This window comes from Hemiscyllium ocellatum, chromosome 7, assembly GCF_020745735.1.
Source record: "Hemiscyllium ocellatum isolate sHemOce1 chromosome 7, sHemOce1.pat.X.cur, whole genome shotgun sequence".
In the NCBI taxonomy this organism is placed as follows: domain Eukaryota; kingdom Metazoa; phylum Chordata; class Chondrichthyes; order Orectolobiformes; family Hemiscylliidae; genus Hemiscyllium; species Hemiscyllium ocellatum.
This window is the reverse complement of record NC_083407.1, coordinates 102,614,443-102,625,739: the sequence shown is the minus strand read 5'-3', so window position 1 is coordinate 102,625,739 and position 11,297 is coordinate 102,614,443.

Below are 11,297 nucleotides of genomic sequence, written 5' to 3'. Positions count from 1 at the left end.
TGGTGGCTTTTGCGATTTGTTGAACGTTTTTCAAAGAAAAAAGTGGCCTGGATCAGGATTTTCTGAAGGTCCTTTTCTCGACCTTGTAACTTTAAATGGGAGTGACTCTTTCGTTTAACAGACTTGCACGAGCTGGGAGGCTGGCTGTTAGGGAGCTGGCTGTCTCACTTCCAAACATCGACTGCTTTCTGGAACCAGTGCCATCACCTTGCCCAGGATTGTTGGCATTCAGAGTACGTATACCGAACCTAAACTGATGGTTGGATGTCAGGGTTCACCAGCTGATCTCCTGACCAAGCAGAGGGCCTGTGATGACCCCCTAACCCATTGCCTTCCCTCCTCATTCTGAGTCCCTCCACTTGCTTGGCCATCTGTAGATGGTTAGTAAAGTGCAGCCATGCCATACAACTTTCCTTTGAAAATTTAAAACATGTTCTGTACATTGTACACTCACTACAAACCTTCAAGGAGTACGGAAGGAATTTCAATCCCTTTCTAATGTTGAAAGGGATATCTTTACGTAGATTGTGACAGGGGTATAAATGGATGAGTTTTCACTCAAGATTAAGTCGTTTAAAGTTAACATTTCCTAACCCCTCTTTTGATTCAGAGAATTAGTCATTGAAGATATTCTGTCTGGTATCCCAGCAATCTAACTTAAAAAGTGCATATGTAATGTTTTATTCAGCACCCTAGGATGTCCTCATGTTCAGTGCCATGAAGTTTTTGAAATGTAGCCTCTGTTACACACGTCATGAAATGTTGTAGCCAATTCATACAAAAGTCAAGTTTCATAAATGGGAATGAGATCATAGCATCCGACAGTGCAGTAGAGGCCATTCGGCCCATACCCGACCGTCCAAAGAGCGTTTGTCCCACGCCCATCCCATAATCCTGCATTTCCCATGGCTAAACCACCTGGCCTGCACATCGTTGGATAGTGGGAGGAAACCCAAAACAGGACAGGGAGAATGTGCAAGCTCCACACAGTCACCCAACAGTGGAACTGAACCCAGATCCCTGGTGCTATAAGGCAGCAGGGCTAACCACTGAACCACCATGCCACCCAGATGAGCAGTGCTGTTTGTTGAGGGATAAAAGATGCCCAGTGGACATGCAGTGATGGTATTCCATAGCTCTGGACCAGTAGGTTCATGGTCCTCCAACTCCAGAGGTGTGGTATTACATATCTAAATGGGTTGATTATAATATGGGCAAAGTGCTGAGGAAAGATAATTGAGTTATATCATACTTCTGCTTTTGATTGCAGTTCACCAATAACTATCCAAACTTGAGAATTTAAATTTCTAGACCGTCAATGTGGTTCTCCATTTGAGGGTTGAGTGCCCACTTAGTGATCAGATTCAGGAGTTGTACTCACTTTTGAGAAAGGTACAGTTTCTGAAACATTTTTCAGCTCATCGTCCTCCTTTCCCAAGCTGTCTCGAGAGGTTTGAAATGTTTCAAGCTTGCCAGTGAGAGAAAAATCAGAATAACAACAAACAGGAACAATTATATGATTGGTTAGAAAGTCAGGAAAACACAGATAAATCTAATAAACACCCACCCACACTGACATTGTCTCTAATCTCTCCATGGCACAATATCAATGAATTTCTGATTTCTTCCATTTACCTCGAGCGTGGTCACAGCCCCATAATGAACGATGGACAAGGCTTTAGAATATGTTTGTGCCATGACAACCCTTCTGCTCTTATTAACATCTCCTCCCACCCAGAGCCACAGTCAGGTTCCTCTTTTTAGTGTTTCTTTCATGGAATGTGTTCTCTGCGACACCCATATTCCTTGAACAACTTGTGACAAAACGTAAGTATCAGAATGGGATAAAAAAAAGAACAGGTCAATGGGAGGTCAGTGTTTTTAAATAGGGACTAGAACACAAAGCAGAGGAATGTTGGAGACAGCCATACCATGCCAAAGTTAGATGGCATTGAGTGTTGTGTGCAGTTCAGGGCACTACACCTTAGACAGGTTTGGAGGGAAGAAATACAGAATGTGTTACCAGTGCCACAAGGGTTAGATTATGGGGAAAGATCATATAAATGAGGCTTGAACTCCATGGAACATAAAAGGTCAAGGAGTTATTGTATTTCAGGTTTTAGGATATTGAATTGATGGGGATAGATAGCAACCAACTCTTTTGGTTGGTGGGAGACTGAAGTCCAAGGGAACATAAACTTAAAATCAGAGTCAGGTCACAATGGAGAGACAACAGGAAACATTTCTTTACACAGTGTTGTTGACCAGTGACTAGGATTTTTACTGGCAAATGGGTACAACAGAATGTGTATAGTAGTTATTGAATGGTGGAATAGGTTCAGGGGTTGAATATTCTCATTCTACTTCCATATTATAACCCAATTCATCTCATGTTCCTTGCTCATTTCCATTATATCACCACATAATAACATAAATAAAACAACAGGGCTGGAACATATGGTCCCTCCGGCCTGCTCTGTAAAATCAAACTGATCTTGGACCTCAACCTTCCCGCCCAATCCCCATGTCCATTGATTCTCCCTGAGCTCAGAATCCTATCAGCCTTAGCCTTGAATGTACTCAGTAACCGAGCAACCCTCTGAGCTGGAGACATCCAAATCCTCTGAGTGAGGAAATTGCTCCCTATCTCTGTCCTGAATGACCAATCCCTTATCCTGAGACTGTACTTTCTCATTCTTGACTCTCGAGAACAGAGAAGAATCTCCCAGCATCTCCTTCTTCCCCTGCCTCCCTCCAACTATGAGGTAGTCAGTACTCCCACTCACAGTGTGATCAGTCCTTTTTAATGTTGTTTTTACAAACCTGAATCCTATTTGCGACAAACTGATAACTGTATTTCTTTTAACTGTTACTGATAACTTGAATAATTATATCTTTGATTCGCTCCTCCTCTATATGTTAGACATCATATTGCTGTGTTCCTCAGTGTTAATTGTCACTCCCAGTTCGGTGCCATCCACACACTTTGATTTTGTCTTTCCAATTCCTGAGTGCAAATCCTTCATATCAACAGTGAACATCAGAAACCCCAAAGGTCCGATTGTCCGATTGTAAACAAAGTATTTGCTTTCTTTTCCTGTGAGTTAACTACTTTTACTGTGTTTTCAGTTCAGCAGCCACACTGTGCTCCACATTGCACCTGAATGAACATGCTCTGAACTTAGTCATGAGAATTCTGTGTGTTATCGTATCAAACACCAACTTGAAAGTCCATAAATTACACCTGGTGTATTACTCCTTCCATTCTGTTCCCACTTCAAACCATTTAGAAAGGTGGATTCAACTTGGCCCCTTCAGAAACTTGTGCTGACTATTCTCTTAAATTCGTAACTCTGAGATGGCCTATTACACTTTGAAATAAACTTTCCAATGTCTTTCTTACCACCTGCAATTCCCTAAAAATGTTCTATATTCCCCTTATAAACAGAAGGATTCATATACAAAGGTTTAACCCATTCCGATTGCTTACGGTATTATTGCCCTTTTTTCTATCTGAAATTATTTAACCATAACCACTATTTTTTATTGTGTTACTGTGATGTAGACTTACAGGCCCTGGGTGGCTGGATGTTAGGAAGCTGATGGTCATTTCCTGAAGATCACTGCTTTCTGGAACTTTGATTGAACTTGCATCTTCCCAAGTGTCGATGATTGAGTACATGGAGGTTGTTCAGAAATACCCTGTGTAGGATAGTTATACTGTGACATGAAACATCAAAAAGATAACTCTGGATACACACCCATCTCCCAGTGTCTCTCGGTCTCCCGGTCATCGCTATCCTCCCCCAACCAACACAGGGTGACTCTCACTTCTGAACCAGGGTTTCCAAGGCAACTATTAGATGGGAAATTTGTAAGTGCTGTTACACTGAGACCCAAACAACCAATGGCCAATCAATAACCAAAAGACTGAATTTTTTTGCAAGCAACCTTGTGTCACCAGCAAAGACTTTACAAGAGATTGAAGGAGGATATTGAACTAAAACCTCTCACCAAAGTTTGTATTCCGTATTGATCCCATTGAACTGTGTTAGCATTAATAATTTTTTTCCCTCAATGTACATTTCTTTTTATAGATCTGTCTGAGTGTATTTCTCAGTTGGTAGAGTCATAGGGTTTTACATTAGTAATTGTCTGCTGCCATCATTTAAAGACAATTTGTTCACAACCTTTCTTTCGGTTTTCTTCTGGTTAAGGATATAAAACTAATGGTGCATATTCTTTTGACCTTAGGTTGTCAGTGAGGCAGATTGGATAATTTAACTGGATCTTTTCACATTGGATAGGGTGAATAACCGAGGTCTATTCCCCAGGGTGGGGGAGTCCAAAACTGAAGGGCGTAGGTTTGAGGTGAGAGGGGAACGATTTCAAAGGGACCTGAGGGGCAACTTTTCATGCAGAGGGTGGTGTGATTATGGAACGAGCTGCCAGAGGAGGCCGGTATTACAACATTTAAAAGGCATCTGGTGGGTACACGGAAGCTAAATGTTGGCAAATGGGATTAGATCAGTTTAGGATATCTATTCGGCACGGTTGAGTTGGATCAAAAGGTCTCTTTCTGTGCTCTATATTCTCTGACTATACAGCTCTGTTTGCAATGACCCTCAGGAAGAGCAGGACTTAACTTCCAGCTTGCTGCACTGGTGGGTGATAGCATTGAAAAGTGGCCAGAACAAGGAACGAGTCAAGTGGTGATAAATGAAAGGTTTTATGATTGCAAAAATATACTTTATTCATTAAAAAAACATTTCTGTAAGTATAAAGGATTCTCAATCCGTTCCGTATAGAGAGAAGAAAAAGATGCAAATGACATACTGGAATTGGATGTCCCACAGAGGCTACTGTACAGTTGCAAAGGCATTTTTAACTCATGCAAGAAAAATATTGACTTAAATTTCAAGGTAACAGGGGATTCTGAGAACTGAACAGAGCCCTTTAATATTTTGGCAGAAAGAGCTGAGTCGGTAATGTGCACCTTGGCAGTAGCTGCCTTAAATTTGAAAACTTGTCTTTTTTTAATTTCAAAAATTTCAAAACAAAAAGCACGTACTGCAACAGAGAGAGTGCCTCACACCACGTGTTTTTAACCTGGTTGATGGAGAGGGAGCAGTGCTTCCAAAAGCTCGGTTTCTGCCTCACTTTGGCAAAATGCTTCTCCCATGATTGAGTGTGCACCCAATCCCCTTCAAACCATATTCCCAACTACAACTGAGGAGAATGCTCCAGATGATCATGGCGTACTTACAGTGGTCCTATACAAGTGAATAACTTGAAGATTGAACAGAAGGTCAACAAAAAAATGCAAACCATTTGTAATTATGAATCATAGTGTGATATAATGTCTGTCTTATTTAATTGTTTCTTACATATTAAAGTTTGTGTACCATTTTTTAAAAAGTCAGATCTTGTGGTGGAGTTCTATTAGTTAGATTGAGATTTGAGATTTCTTTCTAATTGTTTACTGCACCAAATCACAACGGCAATGCAGTGAGATGTTAGACTGGTAAATAGTTACATACATCATTGCTCAAGAAAGTCAACAATCAGGACTCGGACATGGATTTCTTCAGCATCCACTCCCTCCACTCCCCTGACATTCAGTAGCAGCAGTGTGCACCATCTACAAGATGGACTGCAGATAAACACCAAAGATCCTTAGACAGGATCCAAACCCACAACCACTTCCTTCTAGAAGGATGAGGGCAGCAGATATGTGGAATGCCACCATCTGCAAGCTACTTCCAAACCACTCGCCATCTTGACTTGGGAATATATCATCGTTCCTTCACTGTTGCTGGGTCAAAATCATGGAATTCCCACCCTATGGACTCTGTGGATCTACCTATGGCACGGGGACTGCAGTGGTTGAAGAAGCAGCTCACCATCACCTTCTTAAGGGTACCCAGCACTAACCAAGCCAGCAATACCCACATCCCACAAATGGATTTCAAAACTACACTACCAACATTCAGTTTATGAAGTGGCTTCAGACTTACCAGACTTGTCAAGTCCTTGGACCTAAGATTTCGCCCCAGTCCCTCTGCCTGTTCATCCTCCATCAGCTTGTCCTCTTCTGGTTTCACTATCTCTGGAAGGGGAGGCTGCAACAGGAAGGGTCAAAGGATGAGGCACAATTACAGATAAAAATCTTCACACGTTCCTCTGGGACTTTCAGTCAGCATCGTCCTCTACAATTCCACCTTTTCGGTAGAAATTAAAGAGAAGGAAACATTGCTGACTACACCTGGGGGTTTCTTGGCCACTCACTGACCCCTCACCTCTGTTCTCTGAGTCTCTCTGCTGTGCCAGTAAATCTGGTGAGATCAATCCATTAACAGTTATGTCAGAGTGTTCACTGATAAACCGCTGCTGGGCACAAATGGTCTGTGGAGCTGAGTCCAGAATAAGTGTCAAAGGGAATGTTCTAACTTTGAGAATCTTTGAGCCCATCATACATAGTATCCCTGAAAGATATGTCAATTCACACCAGCTCTGCTGCCTTTTCTTGGATTGTTTAAAGATATTCGCTGCATTCTGCTGCAGAGAATTGTTACAGTGCAGCATTTAAGGAATGACAATCGCCTGTCCATTTGCCATAACCCTGCACATTGCTTCTTTTTAAAGAATCATGCAATGTTCCCTTGAATGCCTCGACTGAACCTGCTTCCACCAAACTTCCAGGCAGTACATTCTGAACCTGAACCACTCACCACATGATAACGTTTCTTCTCTCCTCACATTTGGATTTTAAACACTATATCCTCTGGTTCTCAATCCTTTATTGAGCAGGAACAGTTTCTCCACATCTAATCTGTCTAGGCATCTCATGATTTTGAAAATTTCTATCAAAATCTCCCCTTCGCTTTCTTCATTCCAAAGTAAAACAGTTCCATTTGCCCCAAACTATTCTATCACTAAAGTTTCTCATCCCTGTAACTATTTTCTTAAACCTGTGTCACTATTTCCAATGCATTCACATCCTTCCTCCTGTACAATGTAGCTCCCAGAACTGTTCACAATACTCTAGCTGAGGTTTTATCAGAGTCCTGTGTAAGTCCAATGCAACCTGCATGCTCTTGGACTCTGTGCTCATATTCATGAAGCTTAGAACATTTAATGTTTTATTAAAAGATTTCTCGACCTATACTCACTCAGTTCTTGCACATCCTTGAGTTTATGTTGTTTCACCATGTTGCTTGAATGTGCATCGTACGTCTTTGCACTGAACTTCATCTGCCACCTATCTGCCCACGCGACCAAACTGTTAAATTCTACATGGTCTTCCTCAATTTTTATCTTTGAAATTTCCTCCTGCGTACTAAGATTGAGACTGCTCATATCTGCCATGAAAAGCAATGGTCCCAATACTGACCAATGAGGAGGTCCACTTCAAACCTTTCTCAACTCTTTGTTACCCCTTCGGAAAGCTCCAGTAAGTCCGTTAGACATGATTTCACTTAATAAATCCAGGCTGAATCTCCCCAATTAATCCACATTTTCCCCTGTACCTATTAATTCTGTTCTGAATAATTGTTTCAGGATGTTTCACCAACATCAACTTTAGGTACTGACACCATCACTAACACTTCCTACTTATCAAATTTATCAAGCATGCTCACTCCTTTTCTGACCTTTTTACTATCTATGTGCTTATAAAAGGCTGGGATTACTTTTCATGTTAGCGGCCAGTATTTTTTCATCATTTATCTATGATTCTTATGTTTTTCTTTTACACATTCCTCCACAACCTCTGTATTCCTCCTGCTCTCGATTTGTATTTACTGATCTGTAACATAAGCTTACTGCCTCATTGTCTTCTTTCTTATCTCCTTTGTTGTCCAGGGAGCTCTAGATATGTCTGTCCTATTTTTTTCCTTTCGAGGGAATATATATATACATTGACTGTACCCAAACCATCTCCTCTTTGAAGGTGGCTCATTGTTCAGCTCCTGTTTTTACTGGCAACATTTGGTTCCAGCCTATTCAGCCCAGCTCCATTCTTGCCCCGTTGAAGTCAGCTCTTCACCAGTTGACTATTCTTACTCCACATTGCTCAATGTCATTTCTCAACGTTGTCCCAAGCCTTATGAGGCAATGATCACTGCCCCCTAAGTGTTGTCCCATTGTCAGTTGAACTGTTTGGCTATTTCATTCCCAAGAACTAGGTGTGGCCATGCTTCTTTTCTTATTCACATAATGTTGTCGGGAATTCTCTTGAACGCAGTCTCTGACTGTTTTTTTATACTGTCTCAATCTCAGTCTATATTCAGAGAGTTAAAGATTCCCTTTATAACTACTGCAAGATCTAACACCTCTCTGTAATTTTGTTGCAAACTTGTTCCTCTACATCCTTCCTACTAGTTAGTGATCTGTAGACTGCACCGAGCAATGTAATTACATTCTTTTTACTCTTTAGCTCCAGCCAAATGTTCTCGATCCTAGGACCCTCTGACACAACCCCTTTCTTTCATACTTAACCAAAACTGCCATCCTTCCTTTTATCCGACCCTGTTTTGTTTGAACACATTGAAACTAGGATTTGGAGATGCCGGTGTTGGACTGGGGTGGACAAAGTTGAACATCACACAATACCGGGTTATAGTCCAACAGGTTTAATTGACAACTACCTGATGAAGGAGCAGCACTCCAAAAGCTAGTGCTTCCAATTCAGCCTGTTGAACTATAACCTGGTGTTGTGTGATTTTTAACATTGAAACTAGGAATATTTAACATCTGACATGTCCTTCTTTGAGCAGAACTTGGGGGTGATCGCCACGATTTCTCCCTTGCTGTGACCCTGCTTGTTAGCTTACTTATCTCCAGGCTAGTACCATCTGCCTCTCTCAGTATTCTGGTGAACCCGAGTATTTCTTCCTCATATTTTCTCCTGGTTTCCACATCCCAGCTGAATTAGTTTAAAGCCTCGCAAAAAAAAAAGCATCTAAGAAACATCCTGCAAGGAACTCCGTTGTGGATCTGTTCAGGTGCAACCCACAGATCTTATCCAGGTGTCATCTCCCTTAATGCCAGTCTCAGTGTCCAAATCCTTCCCATCCCACTCTGTGCCACAAACTGTGGGTTCAAGTTCCATACATTGACTTAATGCACACAGAAGAAGAGTTCAGGTAACAGCCAAACAAGTCGTTTATTAACCTGCAAATCCTTCCAATACACAGCAATATCGGGCACTGAGAACTGGAGTGATGTTGTGGGTGGCTGTGGTTCACGCTGCTGCCTCACAGCACTAGAGACCCCGGTTTAATTACAGCCTTGGGCGATTATTTATGTGGAGTTTGCACATTTTCCCTGTGTCTGCATGGGTTTTCATCAGGTGCTCTGGTTTCCTCCCACAGTCCAAAGATGTGCAGGTTAGGTTGGGTTTGGTCTTGCTAAATTGCCCTGCAGTGCCCAGGGATGTGTAGGCCAGGTGGAGTAGCCATGGGAAATATAGGATAGAGGGTAGTTCAGGGTGGGATGCTATTGGAGGGTTGGTGTGGACTCCATGGGCTGAATGGCCTGCTTCCATGCTGTTGGGATTCTATAATTCTGGTCAGCAATGTTTAATGTAGAGTGGTGATCCTTCAGCTACAGTCCCTGTCTTCAGAGCAATGACCAGTTTCTGAAAGTGTGTGCTTTACAGTGTCATGGAGTCATAGAAGTCCAGAAAGCACAGAAGCACAGAAAAAAGGCCTTTTGGCCCATTGATGGGCACCTTTCACAAACAACAAGTTTCTAATCCCATTTTGCAGCACTTGCCCATAGCCTTGTCTGCCTTACCATTGCAAATGCGCATCTAACTATTTTTTAAATGTTATGAGGGTTTCTGCCTGTACCACCCTTACAGAGAGATGGTTCCTCTGGCTGAGAAAATTTACCCCTTACTTTAAATCGATATCCCCTGATTATTGACTACCCTACCAAGGCAAAAAGTTCCTTCCCGTTTATCCTTGTCCTTGTCCCTCATAAGTTTATCCATCCCAATCATTTCCCCCCTCAATCTCTTCTGGAAGACAATCCCAACTCTATCTGCTATCCTTAGTTAGGGGAAGCTTTCAAAGTACATTCCTCCCTTTTACCACCTTGTAACACCACCTCCCCTGGGCATTGTATCATAGATTCACATTCATTGCAAGCCTTCCAATGTCCTTTTCCATTTCCAAATGCGAGATTATTCACATTGAAATATCAATGCTTAAACATGGGTTCACGCAGAGTTTTAGATTTGGGAAAAGTTCAGATCTACAAAACTACCTTTGTGTTGGGAGAATAGAAACTTGCCTCATCTCCAAAACAATGTTGTTAGATAAGGGGTCCTGATTAGTTTAAACCACTCCATGTAATAGAAAGGTTTGGTGACTCATGATGTCTCACTGATGGATATCCAAGTGAGCTTGGGTAAATATTATTAGAGAGTGAATTTTCACCTGCATCATTGAGGTTGCTGGTTAGCTCAAATGGTTAAAGCATGGTGATGATAATAATATTAAGATGGCGTGTTCAATCCCCACACTGGCCAACATTGCTGGCTTCCAACAGAGACTTTAATTCGGAGTGGAATTAGTCTGAAGTATCATTGCTGGACAATTAACCCAGAAACCCAGCTCCTATTCTGAGGATCCGGGTACGACTCCCACCACGATGGTTGATGGAATTTGGTTTCACTGAAAAATCGGGAATTAGGGTAATCAATGATGAACACAAATCCATTGTTGATTGTTGATGAGCAACCCATTGGGTTCACTAGTGTCCTTTAGGGAAGGAAACTGCCATCCTTATCTGGTCTGGCCCACATGTGACTCCAGACCCACAGCAATGTGCTTGGCTCTCAAACGCCCTCTGGAGTGGGCAATAAATGCTAGGCTAGCCAGCGATACTGTCATCCCGAGAATGAATAAAATAAAGCTGTTTGTGAGGTCTCAGCTAAAACCACGCAATCACTTAGACTCAAATTGCTTGAATATCACTGTAAGTTTCCAATTGGCTATGGACTTACAACACTTTTGGAGATTAGCAGAAGATCTGTGTTTTTCAAGTCCATTTCTGGGTTGAGGGAAGATTTTCCTTTATCATGAGGTGCACCATTTAAGGATTCCACATGGGAATGATTGAATTCTGCTGTCTCAGGCAATGGCACCTCCACCCTTCGTATTCGCTGAGAAAATGCTTGTATTGAACTCTGATGAGAAACAGAAATTGGGAATACAGTTGGTGACCAATGTTATAATTGTGGTAAAAATGGACTATTGGTCTTCAATTTGCATTTTCTGATTTTAACA